The sequence below is a fragment of the Argopecten irradians genome, unplaced genomic scaffold, assembly GCF_041381155.1.
Source record: "Argopecten irradians isolate NY unplaced genomic scaffold, Ai_NY scaffold_0482, whole genome shotgun sequence".
Classification (NCBI taxonomy): Eukaryota; Metazoa; Mollusca; class Bivalvia; order Pectinida; family Pectinidae; genus Argopecten; species Argopecten irradians.
The window spans coordinates 30,029-49,828 of record NW_027187949.1 but is presented as its reverse complement, the minus strand read 5'-3'; the positions used below and the strand labels follow the sequence as shown (position 1 = coordinate 49,828).

The following is a 19,800-nucleotide window of genomic DNA, read 5'->3' as shown; positions in this document are numbered from 1 at the left end:
AAACAGATTGTTACTTTATATATATCCATTACACAATGTTTCCTTCTCGTACTAAACGTAAAAAATGTGTGGAAATGTCATTACTGATATCCCCCATTATCAGCATTGCCTTGATTTTCATTGTAAAATTTACTTTTGTTTATACACTCTTAAAATACACAATCTCAAGGATTTATGGTATATTTTAGGCCCATCTATATAGAATTTAAAGTCAAAAACGGCCCCACTTTTGTATAGGCAAGTAGGTAATGGATTTATACAACATTGTCGCATACTTTGAAAGAAAACCACAAAACATGTATGTCTTTTAAGCTTTTCAGTAAAGCTGATTGTATTGGATTATGTATGATTTAATAAATCCATTCATAAAATTAAATGTTATATATGAAACCGCAAAAAAGTATAAATAAGAAGATTTTCTTTCTTCTTCATATATATTTTCTAACTTTAAGTTATATATGTATTACTATATAAATGAAACGTATGATTATGTAGGTAAATTAACAAACAAATATAGGAATAACCAGCAAACACTTCATTTCTTTCTTTCTTTAATTTTAATAGTAATATCAATCCATTACCTACTTGCCTATATAAAAGTGGGGCCGTTTTTGACCATAAAATAAAAACGACAAATAGGTGGTCCAGAAGCTGTTTTTAGCTTATACAGACCGAAGATCAGGTCAATCAGACAAAAGATTACATAGCTTCATATAAAATACCTAGACTGGACTTCTCTGGGGCGATTTATCCAAATATACCGTCTAGAGCCACACTATAGTAACGTCTTCGATGTACTTACTCAGATTATGTTTTTTATGAAGATGTGTCAAAATGCGCTGTTTTGTAGATAACTCTGCACTGCATATTGTACATGAAAACTTCCCATTGCTTTTTCGTCTGAGAAAATCACGTTTTGTTGACTCCATAACACATGCATGATTCTCTGACTGTCTAGCCTCGATACCGGAAGTAGCCGAAAGCATCAGTTTTGAAATGGAATGGACGCATTTTGTTTTCATACCGGATCAGTTGTTTTGAAAATATTACGGTTATCAGATTTTTCTTTGACCTATAGATTGACTGAAATATACTAATAATATAACATATATTTTTCTCGGTGAACGAGATTTAGTGATGGATCCAGCGTGAGTATCTCTTATACGTTTTCATTGGTCAGTTCCACAACAGCATCCGTATAAGACGCTGTCATTGGTCATTAACGATAGCTGTCATTGGCGCCGAAGTATTTCCAAGATTTAAATAGAAGCGTTCCAATATCGAACAATGTCGGCGTTAATGTGTTGGTACTTAGAAAAAAATTACTCGGTGCAATCCCTTGGCACTGTTTTGGAGCCCAAGAAGAAATACGGCGAGTTTTACCGAAAAGGGGATATAGTAAAGGCCAAATTTTGCGGCATTGCATATCCAGCTTTGCTGGTTGAAATCGACGGTAAGTGGTCATAATTATAAACTATGCTCCATTTCCTACACGATTCAAAAAAAATTTCCCAATAATGTTCAGTCCACTTAAAAAGATCGGTGGTCTGCCAGAAAGCCACGTAAGAAATTATTTATAGAAAAAAAAGATTTATATCGATGTTCGTAGTTCGTACTAAAAATGAATACACGTCGTCTCCATATCATGCATATGTCCCATGGAGGGATCGGAGATTTTTATAGTAATTTTATACGATTAGTCGATACCAGTATTTCTGAAATTCTGATGAGTTCCGATATTATGTTCTGATGAGTTCCAATATTATGTTATAAGATTTTTGAAAGTGAGATGAGTCCCCGAATCATGGCGAATGACGAATTCGATTTTAACATTCTCATTTGGTAAAGAAAATCTTAATCTTTTTTTTTGGCGCAAAATCTCGAACCCCGGCCGCTGAGTCCTGAATCAAAGATAAAATTGAGTATAATATGTCATGTTCTGATATATAATTCATGCATTTTTACATCTTTTCAAATGTTTTTTTTCTTTGCATCATCTCTGGACAATTTTTTTTTTTTAAAAATATGACATGTTTGCAAGTAAAGTATTCCTCGTTGCTCCTGATCATGATGGTAATGTTTTCGTTAATTTTCTATTGCTCAGATTATTCTCCGAAGAAAATTTGTTAGGGAAATATTTAGTTAAAGAAAAAAGTTTGGGTAACTATGTGTTTAAGATTCAGGACAATTTACCTAAATCTAAATATTTCTTAACCAAATCTTGTGCTTGATGACATATTTTACATAAAATTCGGAAAAAAATAAAAGAACTTTTTTCACCTCTTATCATAACTTTTTTATGTATTTGGACGAATATATATAAATTCCTAAAAGTTATATTCTAATTATTTTCTAGTCAATTTAGATATCCTATAGGCAGGCATCTCTGAGATTTTAACGGAAGACAACGGCAGATTTGCAAGCTTATAACTCGTGAATAATATAGCCTATATCTTCGTTTTTATGCCATCAACATGAATTAAAGTGTGTGTGTTGGGAGGGGTGTCATTATAAGTGTTTCCCATGTTGTCTGTCCTGTTGTGTCCTGAATCAGTGTTAAACACATTCATGGAATGATGGATTTTCATCAAACTTCAAAGTTATTACAGTAAGGGAATACCTTTCACATTCTAGTGGTTTAGGGAAGCTGGGGCTCATAGACATTTTCTTAAGTTTTACTAAAAAAAATGGGTTCAAATTTGGTCTGAAAGTTGTAATTTGGTTAATATGGGGCATTACTAGATTGGTGTAATAAGCATATTTAAAGCTATATGTGCCGTAACTGCGCGAAAATTTTGACATGCTATTTTTTCTTCAGTAATCGATTGAAAACAATAGGTTTTGATGAATTAAGCTTTGAAAATCATTCAAAAGCACAGACAAACATGCATGCTGCATCATAAACGTTAGTTACAACACAGAAATTATACACTTAAAAAGTTCAGGTATTTATGCGTTATGTATACTTATATGGCAACATATCGGAAGAAGTCACTGAACAATTACTAACAACACTGTAAAAATGTGAAATAAAATTGTAGACAACAACTTGGCTTCATAATCAGACCGTATGCACTCATTTCACTGCACTATCGACGAAAATATCATGATTTTTGGCAGTACTGCCAAAATTCATTTTGAGCTCTTATTTATATGTGTAAAATTAAAACCTATGCATTATAAGTATTGTAATTCTCAAAATGTTAGTAACATTTGGGTGTGAATAACATATTAAAAGCTCTTCTTGATTCATGAGTATGAAAATTACGGCACATATAACTTTAAATAGATTCGGGTAGGTTAACATTAAACACTCGCTTTCAGCACATTATATATTTGTCTATTAATTTATTTGATATTGATGTGAGACGCACTTTTGTTTGTAAAAAAGAAATGTCATGCATGATTGTTAATAATAAAGCTATGATGTTTTGCAGTTAACAGAGAAGCTTTGATAGAAGAAGGAAAACATCTGGAGGAAATTCTTGCAAATCATCCTGGGGATATGCTTCCTGAAGAAATTATGATGGAAATGAAAAGAAAAGGTAATGTCAAAGTGTAAACTGTACATGTCTTACTTCAGGGATTCTATAGGTAGAAGGGAAAAACTATAAATGCGCCCATAAAATAAAATAGTATACAATGATCGGAAATACTTTTTCTATTATTTTATTTTTTTCATTATTTTTCCCCATATCGTTGGTGAACACTGGAATATAATGTTTAATGCATAATATTGTTTGTTTGTTTGTTTGTTTGAGTTTTACGGCCCATCGACAACTAAGGTCATTTAGGGCCAAACTACAAGTCATGCATTAATATCAGGATAAAAGTTCAGGGTAAGAAAAAGCAAGTAAGGACTAAAACACAGATTGTAAACGTTAATTTGATAAAAAAAAGGTTTGCATGGGATAAAATAAATTTGGCTAAAACACATGAGAAAACTCATGCACAATGTTGATGAAACGATGAAATGTTGAGTTGATACGATGTATGATGAGAAAACGTTCATATTTTGCTTAAAATACCGATCTCTTTCAGATAATTAAAAATACGATTATGTCTCACGGCATGAAACAAAGTGTACATGTCGGAGACATCGTAGTATTTATCTCGTATGTGTTTAAAATCAATACAATGCAATAAAATATGCTCCACTGTGAGAGGAGAATCACATGCATGGCATGTAGGAGGATCCTCCCCTCTCAATAGATAGGAATGTGTAAAATATGTGTGTCCAGTTCGGAGCCGAGAGAGTACAACTTCCTCTCTGCGGTCTCTCCGACTGGACAGTTTAAGGATTAAGTGTAGGTTGAATTTTAAACAGTTTATTGTTTGTTTCGGTAGACCACCTTTGTTGCCAATGGTGTTTGATGGCTGACTGAATTGAAGGTTTGATGTCGGTGTATGGTAGTTTCAAATCTGTTTGTGCTAGGCGAAGAGCAGTCTTAGCTGCTTCATCAGCCTGTTCATTCCCCTTTATACCCACATGACTGGGAATCCAGAGATAAGTAATTTGAGTTTTAGAAGATAATCGAAATGTTCGGATTAAAAGATTTTGGATTAGAGTATTTCTAGGGCTTCTTGATTTCAAAGCCTGAAGAACCGAAAGAGAGTCTGAACAGATGATTGCCTTTTCAATGCGGTGTTCTTCGATATGGTCAAGCGCCAGACTGATAGCACATGCTTCCGCAGAGAAAATGGAGGCAATATCCGGGAGTCGGATAGAGGAGCAGTGATTAGATGTACAGCATGCTGCCGCAACTTTATCACCATCTTTTGATCCGTCAGTGTAGATCTGAACATGGTCAGGGAAAGCCCTAATGCACTCCCGAAAGGAGGATTTGTGTTCTTCGGGTAATGCACTGGATTTTGCCCTCTCATGTAGAGATAAATTGATATCAGGTGTTTGAATGAGCCATGGTGGTACATCCGATACGGTGTACTCGTCAATGGTGTCGAAAGTTATATTAAGTTCCAGCAAAAATTTTGAAATTCTGATGCCAAATGTTGGTATGAGCTTTTGATTTTGCGTAAATATTTCTTGGTGTTGTGGATTGAATACAAGGTTAAATGCAGGATTTTTGGGGTTGGATTTCAGTTGAGCAGCATACTGTAAGGATAATTTCTTCCGTCGATCGTCTAGAGATGGCTCATTAGCTTCCACATGGAGACTCTTCACAGGTGTTGTTCGAAAAGCTCCAAGTGCCAGACGCAGTCCCTGATTCTGTATAGGGTCAAGCATCTGTAGATAGGAGCTGCGAGCCGATCCATAGACAATAGAGCCGTAGTCAAGTTTTGATCTAATAAGTGCCCGATAGATACGTAGAAGCATTTCACGGTCTGCACCCCAATCAGAATGGGAAAGAACTCGTAGAATGTTCAGCGCCTTCGAGCACTTATCCTTCAGATGTTTGATATGTGGAACAAAGGACAGTTTCGAATCAAATATTAGTCCAAGAAATTTAGTTTGTTCAACTACTGGAATTTTAATTCCATTGAGTGTGAGGTCAGGATCATTGTGTGGTTTTCGTTTTTGACAGAAGTGCATACAGACAGTTTTTGATCTTGAAAATCTGAAGCCATTTTCGTCAGCCCAATTTTGTAATTTGCCTAAACATTGTTGTAGTTGTCGTTCTATAGTGTGCATGTTTTTTGATCTGTAACAGATCAAGAAATCATCCACAAATAGAGACCCTTCCGTAGATTGGCCAAGACATTTGGTTATGCTGTTAATTTTTAGTCCAAAAAGTGTGACGGACAAGATACCACCCTGAGGGACGCCCATCTCCTGTGTTTCTGTTTCTGAATAAGTTGAACCCGTTCGAACTTTGAAATGCCTGTCAGATATAAAATTTGATATAAACTTTGGCAAATTACCACGTATACCGATATCATGGAGATCGTTCATGATTCCATATTGCCAAGTTGTGTCGTATGCCTTTTCAAGGTCAAAGAATACGGCCACAAGATGTTCTTTCTTGGCAAATGCTTCTCGTATAAATGTTTCTAGTCTAACTAAGTGGTCTACCGTTCCCCTGCGGTTTCTAAAGCCGCTTTGCAAAGGACTTAAAATATTGTTTGATTCCAGGAACCAAACTAATCTGGTATTTATCATACGTTCTAGAGTTTTACAAATACAACTCGTCAATGAAATAGGACGATAGTTATTGGCATCAGTAGCATCTTTCCCGGGCTTCGGAAGGGGTATAATAGTAGATTCCTTCCAAGACTCAGGAATTTTGCCAGAAGAGTAAACTTGATTAAATATAGTTAAAAGACATTTTAGTGAAGAGTCTGGTAATTGTTTTAAAAAACATATATGGAATTTCGTCTGGTCCAGCTGCCGAGTCCTTTGATTTCTCAAGGGACTCGAGCAATTCTGGTATCTCGAAAGGCCTATTGTAACTTTCACTATTGGAGAATTTAAAATTAAGACGTCTCTTTTCCTTTTCCTTTTTAAATTTTTGAAATTTTTTGGAATGATTTTTTTGATGGATGAATTTTTTAGCAAAAATTTTGGCAAAGGCGTCAGCTATTTCGGATTTTGAAGAAAAATATTTTTATTGTTGTTAATGAGGTGGGAGGATGGTGTTGCTTTTCTTTTTCCCACTGATTTTTCCAATCATTTCCCAAACTTTCTTCGAAGATGTATTGGAATAAATTTTTGAGACGTACTCTTTCCAAGTACTTTTCTTGTCGGATTTGATAGACCTTCGAGCTTTTGCTCTCCAAATTTGAAAATTATTATAGTTTGAGACGGTTGGCGAAGCCAAGTACCGCCTCAGAGCGGAATTTCTACCAGATCTATTGATAATTGAATCATTTGAGAGACGAAACTTTGTAGGTTTTGGCACGGATTTTGGTATGGTTTTTGTAGCGATAGAAGTGAGCGCTTCTGTGAAAATTTTAATGGGGTCATCGAGGTTCAAAAATTTATCCTCAATGAGCTCCTCTGCGCACAAATTTTTAAATTGAACCCAGTCCGCCTTATGTAGATTCCAACGAGGAATAGGCTCCTCAAGTTTTGGTGACCCTATGTTTTTAAGTATAATTGGAAAGTGATCGCTCCCACAGAGATCACCGTTGACCATCCAATCATAATCCAGAAGAATTGATGGATGGCACAACGATAAATCAATGTGGGTAAGCGAGCCAGAGGCAGGGTGTAAAATATGTTGGGGCATTGGTATTATAAAGACATAAGCTGTTTTTATTAATAAAATCTTCGATACGTCTACCTCTATCGTCAGTGCCTGGGGAGCCCCAGAGGCTATTATGACCGTTAAAGTCACCCATGATAATATATGGCACTGGTAGTTGTGATACGATGTTACTCAGTTCATCACAACTAAATGGAGTATTTGGAGGTAAATATATAGAACAGACTGTTATTTTTCGGTGAAGAGTTGCGCTTATAGCAACAGCTTGTAAGGTGGTATTTAGCTGAATGTGTCTGTGAGGAACGTTTTTATGCACCGCCACCGCCACACCACCTGATGGGCGGCCACCTGTTGTTGGAGTTTTGGTGTATAGTGTAAATTGTCGGAGATTGATGGTGTCTTTCAGCATTAATTCTTGAAGGCAGACTATGGATGGGTTTTTTGTTTGTATAAGATGTTTTAATTCTTCTATGTTCGCTTTAAATCCGCGTATGTTCCATTGTATGATAGTGTTTGTCTCTATGTTGATCCTTGAGGATAGTTTGTCGGACCGACAGGACTGCTCGAAGCAGGTTGTTTGGTGGCGATAAATGTATTGTCACCAAACTCGCTGTCGTCCGATAGAACATCATAGATGTTCCGTCCAAGGATAGGGTCATCTGATCCCTTACTGGGTTTGTTGTTTAGTGCAGGGAGCCTCGCCAGCTTTACCTTGGTGGTTTTTGTCTGGCGTTGCTCCTGCGGTGGTGTATTTGCTGGACGCTTTGCTTTATCAGGGAGTTTTTTAACGTCAATAGACGGTGAAGATGTAGCACGTCTATGACGAGCGGCGGTAACTTTTTTTCTGATGTTCGGTGTTTGAATTTGGTGTTGTGTAAGTCCCGGAGACGCCGGTGGGATTGGCGTTTTAGCTCCAGGTGGCCCAGCAGGTGGATTTTGTTGTGGTTTAGATGGACCCGACTTGAACCTGTTCGGGTCCCCAATGATTACTTTACAGGCCTTAGCATCAGCCATATCTGGGACATCATTGTCCCAGTTAGGCTTGTCAACCAAGGCCTGGACCGACGCATGTTTGACGGTGACACTGTCAACAGGCGTTTTTGCGCGGGTGATCTGAGCATAGGTTGCCACATTCAGGTCTGAACGCTCGACTATCCTCCTAGCCTCGGGGAAAGAGACACCTTGGGTATATTTGACCCGTAATATCTCCCTCTCCCGAGTCCAGGCAGGACAGGTGCGAGCAGACGCAGCATGGTCACCCCCGCAATTGACGCAGTGACGGTTGACAATGTCACATTCGTCTTTTTCGTCGTGACCTTCACGGCCACAGTACTGACATACCATTTTCCGTCTACAATTGCTCTCATGATGGCCGTACCTCTGGCAGTTACGGCACCTCAATGGATTAGGGATGTAGACAGTGACATTGTAACGTTGGTATCCAACAGTTACGCTCTGTGGTAATGTTGGTGTAGCGAATGTTAAGATAAAAGTGTGTGTTGGGGACCAAGCTCCCCCTTTTTCTCGTCATGATGCGTTTAAACATGGGAGACCGGAATGTTCTCCTCTTGGAAGTATGACAGTATGTCAGCCTCATTGTCATTGCGCAAGGCTGGGCACCTGATTACCCCCTTGCTGCAATTCAATGATGAGTGTGGTTTTACACACACAGTGAGGCCGGCAAAACTGGTGGTTCCAAGGAGGTTCTCCGCTTGTTGCTTGCGGAAAACCTCTATTAGGAGATCACCCGATCCCAAAGGCTTGACAGATTTGACATCTCCAGCAATGCCTCTGATGCCCTTTCGCAATATTAAGGGTGATAAACCTGCAGTGGTCTTGCCACTCTGTGTAGAGGACATGACCAGAAACTGTGGGAATGTGTTTGTACCGCTTTTTGTTTGTTGATTTGTGGTTGATTCTTTTTGGGGAGATTTTGGTTGTAGTTCATTTTGTTTGTTTTTGGAAGCCATCTTTTAGAGTTAATTACAATTCGCTAGCTGTGCCCCCACCCACCTCGGAGCCCAACAGGGGGACACTCATGATGACATGGATATCCAATGTCAAAGTGCCAGGGTTACACAGATAGTATACTCGGAAGGATATTTCGAACGAACATAATTCAAATCAAGCCTGTGACAGCACGCTCGCAAGATTGTACACCCACAAGCTCGATCAGAATCAGGACAATCCAAATTAAACTCACGATTGACCCTAAGCCACCGCCTTCTTGGAAATCTACGAACCAAGGGCTCGGCATGACCAGCCGATTGATAATACAGGGCCCATATTACCTCTCGTCTAACCGGAGTCTGAAGCCAAAGTAGTGTGTAGCAGTAAAAAAAGGAAGAAAAAAGAGCAAAACCTATTCAACCACCAGGACCTTCTTCCCCCGGATACGAGATGCAACCCACGGCAAACAGGTTGGCTCAAATTGGAGCTACTGTGAAAGCCTTCAGCTACACTGATATCACGCGGACGCACATCACACCCCCAAAAGTGGTGTGCATCCGCAAGAGACCAGTGCACCCAGTCTCGGGACGTGGACCCAGCTTTCATGGAGACCTTTGTCGGAGATTGATGGTGTCTTTCAGCATTATTTCTTGAAGGCAGAATATGGATGGGTTTTTTGTTTGTATAAGATGTTTTAATTCTTCTATGTTCGCTTTAAATCCGCGTATGTTCCATTGTATGATAGTGTTTGTCTCTATGTTGGTCCCTGAGGATAGTTTGTCGGACCGACAGGACTACTTGAAGTAGGTTGTTTGGTGGCGATAAATGTGTTGTCACCAAACTCGCTGTCGTCCGATAGAACATCATAGCTGTTCCGTCCAAGGATAGGGTCATCTGATCCCTTACTGGGTTTGTTGTTTAGTGCAGGGAGCCTCGCCAGCTTTACCTTGGTGGTTTTTGTCTGGCGTTGCTCCTGCGGTGGTGTATTTGCTGGTCGCTTGGCTTTCTCAGGGAGTTTTTTTACGTCAATAGACGGTGAAGATGTAGCACGTCTATGACGAGCGGCGGTAACTTTTTTTCTAATGTTCGGTATTTGGTGTTGTGTAAGTTCTGGAGACGCCGGTGGGATTGGCGTTTTATGTCCCATGGAGGGATCGGAGATTTTTATAGTAATTTTATACGATTAGTCGATACCAGTATTTCTGAAATTCTGATGAGTTCCGATATTATGTTCTGATGAGTTCCAATATTATGTTATAAGATTTTTGAAAGTGAGATGAGTCCCCGAATCATGGCGAATGACGAATTCGATTTTAACATTCTCATTTGGTAAAGAAAATCTTAATCTTTTTTTTTTGGCGCAAAATCTCGAACCCCGGCCGCTGAGTCCTGAATCAAAGATAAAATTGAGTATAATATGTCATGTTCTGATATATAATTCATGCATTTTTACATCTTTTCAAATGTTTTTTTCTTTGCATCATCTCTGGACAATTTTTTTTTTTTAAAAATATGACATGTTTGCAAGTAAAGTATTCCTCGTTGCTCCTGATCATGATGGTAATGTTTTCGTTAATTTCTATTGCTCAGATTATTCTCCGAAGAAAATTTGTTAGGGAAATATTTAGTTAAAGAAAAAAGTTTGGGTAACTATGTGTTTAAGATTCAGGACAATTTACCTAAATCTAAATATTTCTTAACCAAATCTTGTGCTTGATGACATATTTTACATAAAATTCGGAAAAAAATAAAAGAAACTTTTTTCACCTCTTATCATAACTTTTTTATGTATTTGGACGAATATATATAAATTCCTAAAAGTTATATTCTAATTATTTTCTAGTCAATTTAGATATCCTATAGGCAGGCATCTCTGAGATTTTAACGGAAGACAACGGCAGATTTGCAAGCTTATAACTCGTGAATAATATATAGCCTATATCTTCGTTTTTATGCCATCAACATGAATTAAAGTGTGTGTGTTGGGAGGGGTGTCATTATAAGTGTTTCCCATGTTGTCTGTCCTGTTGTGTCCTGAATCAGTGTTAAACACATTCATGGAATGATGGATTTTCATCAAACTTCAAAGTTATTACAGTAAGGGAATACCTTTCACATTCTAGTGGTTTAGGGAAGCTGGGGCTCATAGACATTTTCTTAAGTTTTACTAAAAAAAAATGGGTTCAAATTTGGTCTGAAGTTGTAATTTGGTTAATATGGGGCATTACTAGATTGGTGTAATAAGCATATTTAAAGCTATATGTGCCGTAACTGCGCGAAAATTTTGACATGCTATTTTTTCTTCAGTAATCGATTGAAAACAATAGGTTTTGATGAATTAAGCTTTGAAAATCATTCAAAAGCACAGACAAACATGCATGCTGCATCATAAACGTTAGTTACAACACAGAAATTATACACTTAAAAAGTTCAGGTATTTATGCGTTATGTATACTTATATGGCAACATATCGGAAGAAGTCACTGAACAATTACTAACAACACTGTAAAAATGTGAAATAAAATTGTAGACAACAACTTGGCTTCATAATCAGACCGTATGCACTCATTTCACTGCACTATCGACGAAAATATCATGATTTTTGGCAGTACTGCCAAAATTCATTTTGAGCTCTTATTTATATGTGTAAAATTAAAACCTATGCATTATAAGTATTGTAATTCTCAAAATGTTAGTAACATTTGGGTGTGAATAACATATTAAAAGCTCTTCTTGATTCATGAGTATGAAAATTACGGCACATATAACTTTAAATAGATTCGGGTAGGTTAACATTAACACTCGCTTTCAGCACATTATATATTTGTCTATTAATTTATTTGATATTGATGTGAGACGCACTTTTGTTTGTAAAAAAGAAATGTCATGCATGATTGTTAATAATAAAGCTATGATGTTTTGCAGTTAACAGAGAAGCTTTGATAGAAGAAGGAAAACATCTGGAGGAAATTCTTGCAAATCATCCTGGGGATATGCTTCCTGAAGAAATTATGATGGAAATGAAAAGAAAAGGTAATGTCAAAGTGTAAACTGTACATGTCTTACTTCAGGGATTCTATAGGTAGAAGGGAAAAACTATAAATGCGCCCATAAAATAAAATAGTATACAATGATCGGAAATACTTTTTCTATTATTTTATTTTTTCATTATTTTTCCCCATATCGTTGGTGAACACTGGAATATAATGTTTAATGCATAATATTGTTTGTTTGTTTGTTTGTTTTGAGTTTTACGGCCCATCGACAACTAAGGTCATTTAGGGCCAAACTACAAGTCATGCATTAATATCAGGATAAAAGTTCAGGGTAAGAAAAAGCAAGTAAGGACTAAAACACAGATTGTAAACGTTAATTTGATAAAAAAAAAAAGGTTTGCATGGGATAAAATAAATTTGGCTAAAACACATGAGAAAACTCATGCACAATGTTGATGAAACGATGAAATGTTGAGTTGATACGATGTATGATGAGAAAAACGTTCATATTTTGCTTAAAATACCGATCTCTTTCAGATAATTAAAAATACGATTATGTCTCACGGCATGAAACAAAGTGTACATGTCGGAGACATCGTAGTATTTATCTCGTATGTGTTTAAAATCAATACAATGCAATAAAATATGCTCCACTGTGAGAGGAGAATCACATGCATGGCATGTAGGAGGATCCTCCCCTCTCAATAGATAGGAATGTGTAAAATATGTGTGTCCAGTTCGGAGCCGAGAGAGTACAACTTCCTCTCTGCGGTCTCTCCGACTGGACAGTTTAAGGATTAAGTGTAGGTTGAATTTTAAACAGTTTATTGTTTGTTTCGGTAGACCACCTTTGTTGCCAATGGTGTTTGATGGCTGACTGAATTGAAGGTTTGATGTCGGTGTATGGTAGTTTCAAATCTGTTTGTGCTAGGCGAAGAGCAGTCTTAGCTGCTTCATCAGCCTGTTCATTCCCCTTTATACCCACATGACTGGGAATCCAGAGATAAGTAATTTGAGTTTTAGAAGATAATCGAAATGTTCGGATTAAAAGATTTTGGATTAGAGTATTTCTAGGGCTTCTTGATTTCAAAGCCTGAAGAACCGAAAGAGAGTCTGAACAGATGATTGCCTTTTCAATGCGGTGTTCTTCGATATGGTCAAGCGCCAGACTGATAGCACATGCTTCCGCAGAGAAAATGGAGGCAATATCCGGGAGTCGGATAGAGGAGCAGTGATTAGATGTACAGCATGCTGCCGCAACTTTATCACCATCTTTTGATCCGTCAGTGTAGATCTGAACATGGTCAGGGAAAGCCCTAATGCACTCCCGAAAGGAGGATTTGTGTTCTTCGGGTAATGCACTGGATTTTGCCCTCTCATGTAGAGATAAATTGATATCAGGTGTTTGAATGAGCCATGGTGGTACATCCGATACGGTGTACTCGTCAATGGTGTCGAAAGTTATATTAAGTTCCAGCAAAAATTTTGAAATTCTGATGCCAAATGTTGGTATGAGCTTTTGATTTTGCGTAAATATTTCTTGGTGTTGTGGATTGAATACAAGGTTAAATGCAGGATTTTTGGGGTTGGATTTCAGTTGAGCAGCATACTGTAAGGATAATTTCTTCCGTCGATCGTCTAGAGATGGCTCATTAGCTTCCACATGGAGACTCTTCACAGGTGTTGTTCGAAAAGCTCCAAGTGCCAGACGCAGTCCCTGATTCTGTATAGGGTCAAGCATCTGTAGATAGGAGCTGCGAGCCGATCCATAGACAATAGAGCCGTAGTCAAGTTTTGATCTAATAAGTGCCCGATAGATACGTAGAAGCATTTCACGGTCTGCACCCCAATCAGAATGGGAAAGAACTCGTAGAATGTTCAGCGCCCTTCGAGCACTTATCCTTCAGATGTTTGATATGTGGAACAAAGGACAGTTTCGAATCAAATATTAGTCCAAGAAATTTAGTTTGTTCAACTACTGGAATTTTAATTCCATTGAGTGTGAGGTCAGGATCATTGTGTGGTTTTCGTTTTTGACAGAAGTGCATACAGACAGTTTTTGATCTTGAAAATCTGAAGCCATTTTCGTCAGCCCAATTTTGTAATTTGCCTAAACATTGTTGTAGTTGTCGTTCTATAGTGTGCATGTTTTTTGATCTGTAACAGATCAAGAAATCATCCACAAATAGAGACCCTTCCGTAGATTGGCCAAGACATTTGGTTATGCTGTTAATTTTTAGTCCAAAAAGTGTGACGGACAAGATACCACCCTGAGGGACGCCCATCTCCTGTGTTTCTGTTTCTGAATAAGTTGAACCCGTTCGAACTTTGAAATGCCTGTCAGATATAAAATTTGATATAAACTTTGGCAAATTACCACGTATACCGATATCATGGAGATCGTTCATGATTCCATATTGCCAAGTTGTGTCGTATGCCTTTTCAAGGTCAAAGAATACGGCCACAAGATGTTCTTTCTTGGCAAATGCTTCTCGTATAAATGTTTCTAGTCTAACTAAGTGGTCTACCGTTCCCCTGCGGTTTCTAAAGCCGCTTTGCAAAGGACTTAAAATATTGTTTGATTCCAGGAACCAAACTAATCTGGTATTTTATCATACGTTCTAGAGTTTTACAAATACAACTCGTCAATGAAATAGGACGATAGTTATTGGCATCAGTAGCATCTTTCCCGGGCTTCGGAAGGGGTATAATAGTAGATTCCTTCCAAGACTCAGGAATTTTGCCAGAAGAGTAAACTTGATTAAATATAGTTAAAAGACATTTTAGTGAAGAGTCTGGTAATTGTTTTAAAAACATATATGGAATTTCGTCTGGTCCAGCTGCCGAGTCCTTTGATTTCTCAAGGGACTCGAGCAATTCTGGTATCTCGAAAGGCCTATTGTAACTTTCACTATTGGAGAATTTAAAATTAAGACGTCTCTTTTCCTTTTCCTTTTTAAATTTTTGAAATTTTTTTGGAATGATTTTTGATGGATGAATTTTTAGCAAAATTTTTGGCAAAGGCGTCAGCTATTTCGGATTTTGAAGAAAATATTTTATTGTTGTTAATGAGGTGGGAGGATGGTGTTGCTTTTCTTTTCCCACTGATTTTTCCAATCATTTCCCAAACTTTCTTCGAAGATGTATTGGAATAAATTTTTGAGACGTACTCTTTCCAAGTACTTTTCTTGTCGGATTTGATAGACCTTCGAGCTTTTGCTCTCCAAATTTGAAAATTATTATAGTTTGAGACGGTTGGCGAAGCCAAGTACCGCCTCAGAGCGGAATTTCTACCAGATCTATTGATAATTGAATCATTTGAGAGACGAAACTTTGTAGGTTTTGGCACGGATTTTGGTATGGTTTTTGTAGCGATAGAAGTGAGCGCTTCTGTGAAAATTTTAATGGGGTCATCGAGGTTCAAAAATTTATCCTCAATGAGCTCCTCTGCGCACAAATTTTTAAATTGAACCCAGTCCGCCTTATGTAGATTCCAACGAGGAATAGGCTCCTCAAGTTTTGGTGACCCTATGTTTTTAAGTATAATTGGAAAGTGATCGCTCCCACAGAGATCACCGTTGACCATCCAATCATAATCCAGAAGAATTGATGGATGGCACAACGATAAATCAATGTGGGTAAGCGAGCCAGAGGCAGGGTGTAAATATGTTGGGGCATTGGTATTATAAAGACATAAGCTGTTTTTATTAATAAAATCTTCGATACGTCTACCTCTATCGTCAGTGCCTGGGGAGCCCCAGAGGCTATTATGACCGTTAAAGTCACCCATGATAATATATGGCACTGGTAGTTGTGATACGATGTTACTCAGTTCATCACAACTAAATGGAGTATTTGGAGGTAAATATATAGAACAGACTGTTATTTTTCGGTGAAGAGTTGCGCTTATAGCAACAGCTTGTAAGGTGGTATTTAGCTGAATGTGTCTGTGAGGAACGTTTTTATGCACCGCCACCGCCACACCACCTGATGGGCGGCCACCTGTTGTTGGAGTTTTGGTGTATAGTGTAAATTGTCGGAGATTGATGGTGTCTTTTCAGCATTAATTCTTGAAGGCAGACTATGGATGGGTTTTTTGTTTGTATAAGATGTTTTAATTCTTCTATGTTCGCTTTAAATCCGCGTATGTTCCATTGTATGATAGTGTTTGTCTCTATGTTGATCCTTGAGGATAGTTTGTCGGACCGACAGGACTGCTCGAAGCAGGTTGTTTGGTGGCGATAAATGTATTGTCACCAAACTCGCTGTCGTCCGATAGAACATCATAGATGTTCCGTCCAAGGATAGGGTCATCTGATCCCTTACTGGGTTTGTTGTTTTAGTGCAGGGAGCCTCGCCAGCTTTACCTTGGTGGTTTTTGTCTGGCGTTGCTCCTGCGGTGGTGTATTTGCTGGACGCTTTGCTTTATCAGGGAGTTTTTTAACGTCAATAGACGGTGAAGATGTAGCACGTCTATGACGAGCGGCGGTAACTTTTTTTCTGATGTTCGGTGTTTGAATTTGGTGTTGTGTAAGTCCCGGAGACGCCGGTGGGATTGGCGTTTTAGCTCCAGGTGGCCCAGCAGGTGGATTTTGTTGTGGTTTTAGATGGACCCGACTTGAACCTGTTCGGGTCCCCAATGATTACTTTACAGGCCTTAGCATCAGCCATATCTGGGACATCATTGTCCCAGTTAGGCTTGTCAACCAAGGCCTGGACCGACGCATGTTTGACGGTGACACTGTCAACAGGCGTTTTTGCGCGGGTGATCTGAGCATAGGTTGCCCACATTCAGGTCTGAACGCTCGACTATCCTCCTAGCCTCGGGGAAAGAGACACCTTGGGTATATTTGACCCGTAATATCTCCCTCTCCCGAGTCCAGGCAGGACAGGTGCGAGCAGACGCAGCATGGTCACCCCCGCAATTGACGCAGTGACGGTTGACAATGTCACATTCGTCTTTTTCGTCGTGACCTTCACGGCCACAGTACTGACATACCATTTTCCGTCTACAATTGCTCTCATGATGGCCGTACCTCTGGCAGTTACGGCACCTCAATGGATTAGGGATGTAGACAGTGACATTGTAACGTTGGTATCCAACAGTTACGCTCTGTGGTAATGTTGGTGTAGCGAATGTTAAGATAAAAGTGTGTGTTGGGACCAAGCTCCCCCTTTTTCTCGTCATGATGCGTTTAACATGGGAGACCGGAATGTTCTCCTCTTGGAAGTATGACAGTATGTCAGCCTCATTGTCATTGCGCAAGGCTGGGCACCTGATTACCCCCTTGCTGCAATTCAATGATGAGTGTGGTTTTACACACACAGTGAGGCCGGCAAAACTGGTGGTTCCAAGGAGGTTCTCCGCTTGTTGCTTGCGGAAAACCTCTATTAGGAGATCACCCGATCCCAAAGGCTTGACAGATTTGACATCTCCAGCAATGCCTCTGATGCCCTTTCGCAATATTAAGGGTGATAAACCTGCAGTGGTCTTGCCACTCTGTGTAGAGGACATGACCAGAAACTGTGGGAATGTGTTTGTACCGCTTTTTGTTTGTTGATTTGTGGTTGATTCTTTTTGGGGGATTTTGGTTGTAGTTCATTTTGTTTGTTTTTGGAAGCCATCTTTTAGAGTTAATTACAATTCGCTAGCTGTGCCCCCACCCACCTCGGAGCCCAACAGGGGGGACACTCATGATGACATGGATATCCAATGTCAAAGTGCCAGGGTTACACAGATAGTATACTCGGAAGGATATTTCGAACGAACATAATTCAAATCAAGCCTGTGACAGCACGCTCGCAAGATTGTACACCCACAAGCTCGATCAGAATCAGGACAATCCAAATTAAACTCACGATTGACCCTAAGCCACCGCCTTCTTGGAAATCTACGAACCAAGGGCTCGGGCATGACCAGCCGATTGATAATACAGGGCCCATATTACCTCTCGTCTAACCGGAGTCTGAAGCCAAAGTAGTGTGTAGCAGTAAAAAAAGGAAGAAAAAAGAGCAAAACCTATTCAACCACCAGGACCTTCTTCCCCCGGATACGAGATGCAACCCACGGCAAACAGGTTGGCTCAAATTGGAGCTACTGTGAAAGCCTTCAGCTACACTGATATCACGCGGACGCACATCACACCCCCAAAAGTGGTGTGCATCCGCAAGAGACCAGTGCACCCAGTCTCGGGACGTGGACCCAGCTTTCATGGAGACCTTTGTCGGAGATTGATGGTGTCTTTCAGCATTATTTCTTGAAGGCAGAATATGGATGGGTTTTTTGTTTGTATAAGATGTTTTAATTCTTCTATGTTCGCTTTAAATCCGCGTATGTTCCATTGTATGATAGTGTTTGTCTCTATGTTGGTCCCTGAGGATAGTTTGTCGGACCGACAGGACTACTTGAAGTAGGTTGTTTGGTGGCGATAAATGTGTTGTCACCAAACTCGCTGTCGTCCGATAGAACATCATAGCTGTTCCGTCCAAGGATAGGGTCATCTGATCCCTTACTGGGTTTGTTGTTTAGTGCAGGGAGCCTCGCCAGCTTTACCTTGGTGGTTTTTGTCTGGCGTTGCTCCTGCGGTGGTGTATTTGCTGGTCGCTTGGCTTTCTCAGGGAGTTTTTTTACGTCAATAGACGGTGAAGATGTAGCACGTCTATGACGAGCGGCGGTAACTTTTTTTCTAATGTTCGGTATTTGGTGTTGTGTAAGTTCTGGAGACGCCGGTGGGATTGGCGTTTTATGTCCCATGGAGGGATCGGAGATTTTTATAGTAATTTTATACGATTAGTCGATACCAGTATTTCTGAAATTCTGATGAGTTCCGATATTATGTTCTGATGAGTTCCAATATTATGTTATAAGATTTTTGAAAGTGAGATGAGTCCCCGAATCATGGCGAATGACGAATTCGATTTTAACATTCTCATTTGGTAAAGAAAATCTTAATCTTTTTTTTTTGGCGCAAAATCTCGAACCCCGGCCGCTGAGTCCTGAATCAAAGATAAAATTGAGTATAATATGTCATGTTCTGATATATAATTCATGCATTTTTACATCTTTTCAAATGTTTTTTTCTTTGCATCATCTCTGGACAATTTTTTTTTTTAAAAATGACATGTTTGCAAGTAAAGTATTCCTCGTTGCTCCTGATCATGATGGTAATGTTTTCGTTAATTTCTATTGCTCAGATTATTCTCCGAAGAAAATTTGTTAGGGAAATATTTAGTTAAAGAAAAAAGTTTGGGTAACTATGTGTTTAAGATTCAGGACAATTTACCTAAATCTAAATATTTCTTAACCAAATCTTGTGCTTGATGACATATTTTACATAAAATTCGGAAAAAAAATAAAAGAACTTTTTTCACCTCTTATCATAACTTTTTTATGTATTTGGACGAATATATATAAATTCCTAAAAGTTATATTCTAATTATTTTCTAGTCAATTTAGATATCCTATAGGCAGGCATCTCTGAGATTTTAACGGAAGACAACGGCAGATTTGCAAGCTTATAACTCGTGAATAATATAGCCTATATCTTCGTTTTTATGCCATCAACATGAATTAAAGTGTGTGTGTGTTGGGAGGGGTGTCATTATAAGTGTTTCCCATGTTGTCTGTCCTGTTGTGTCCTGAATCAGTGTTAAACACATTCATGGAATGATGGATTTTCATCAAACTTCAA

General features: G+C 38.8%; 1 pseudogene; it reads left to right on the top strand.

Annotated features, from left to right (window-relative positions):
- Window positions 1-1,287: 1,287 nt before the first annotated feature.
- Window positions 1,288-19,800, top strand: part of LOC138312823 (uncharacterized) — a 42,310-nt pseudogene continuing 23,797 nt past the window's right edge.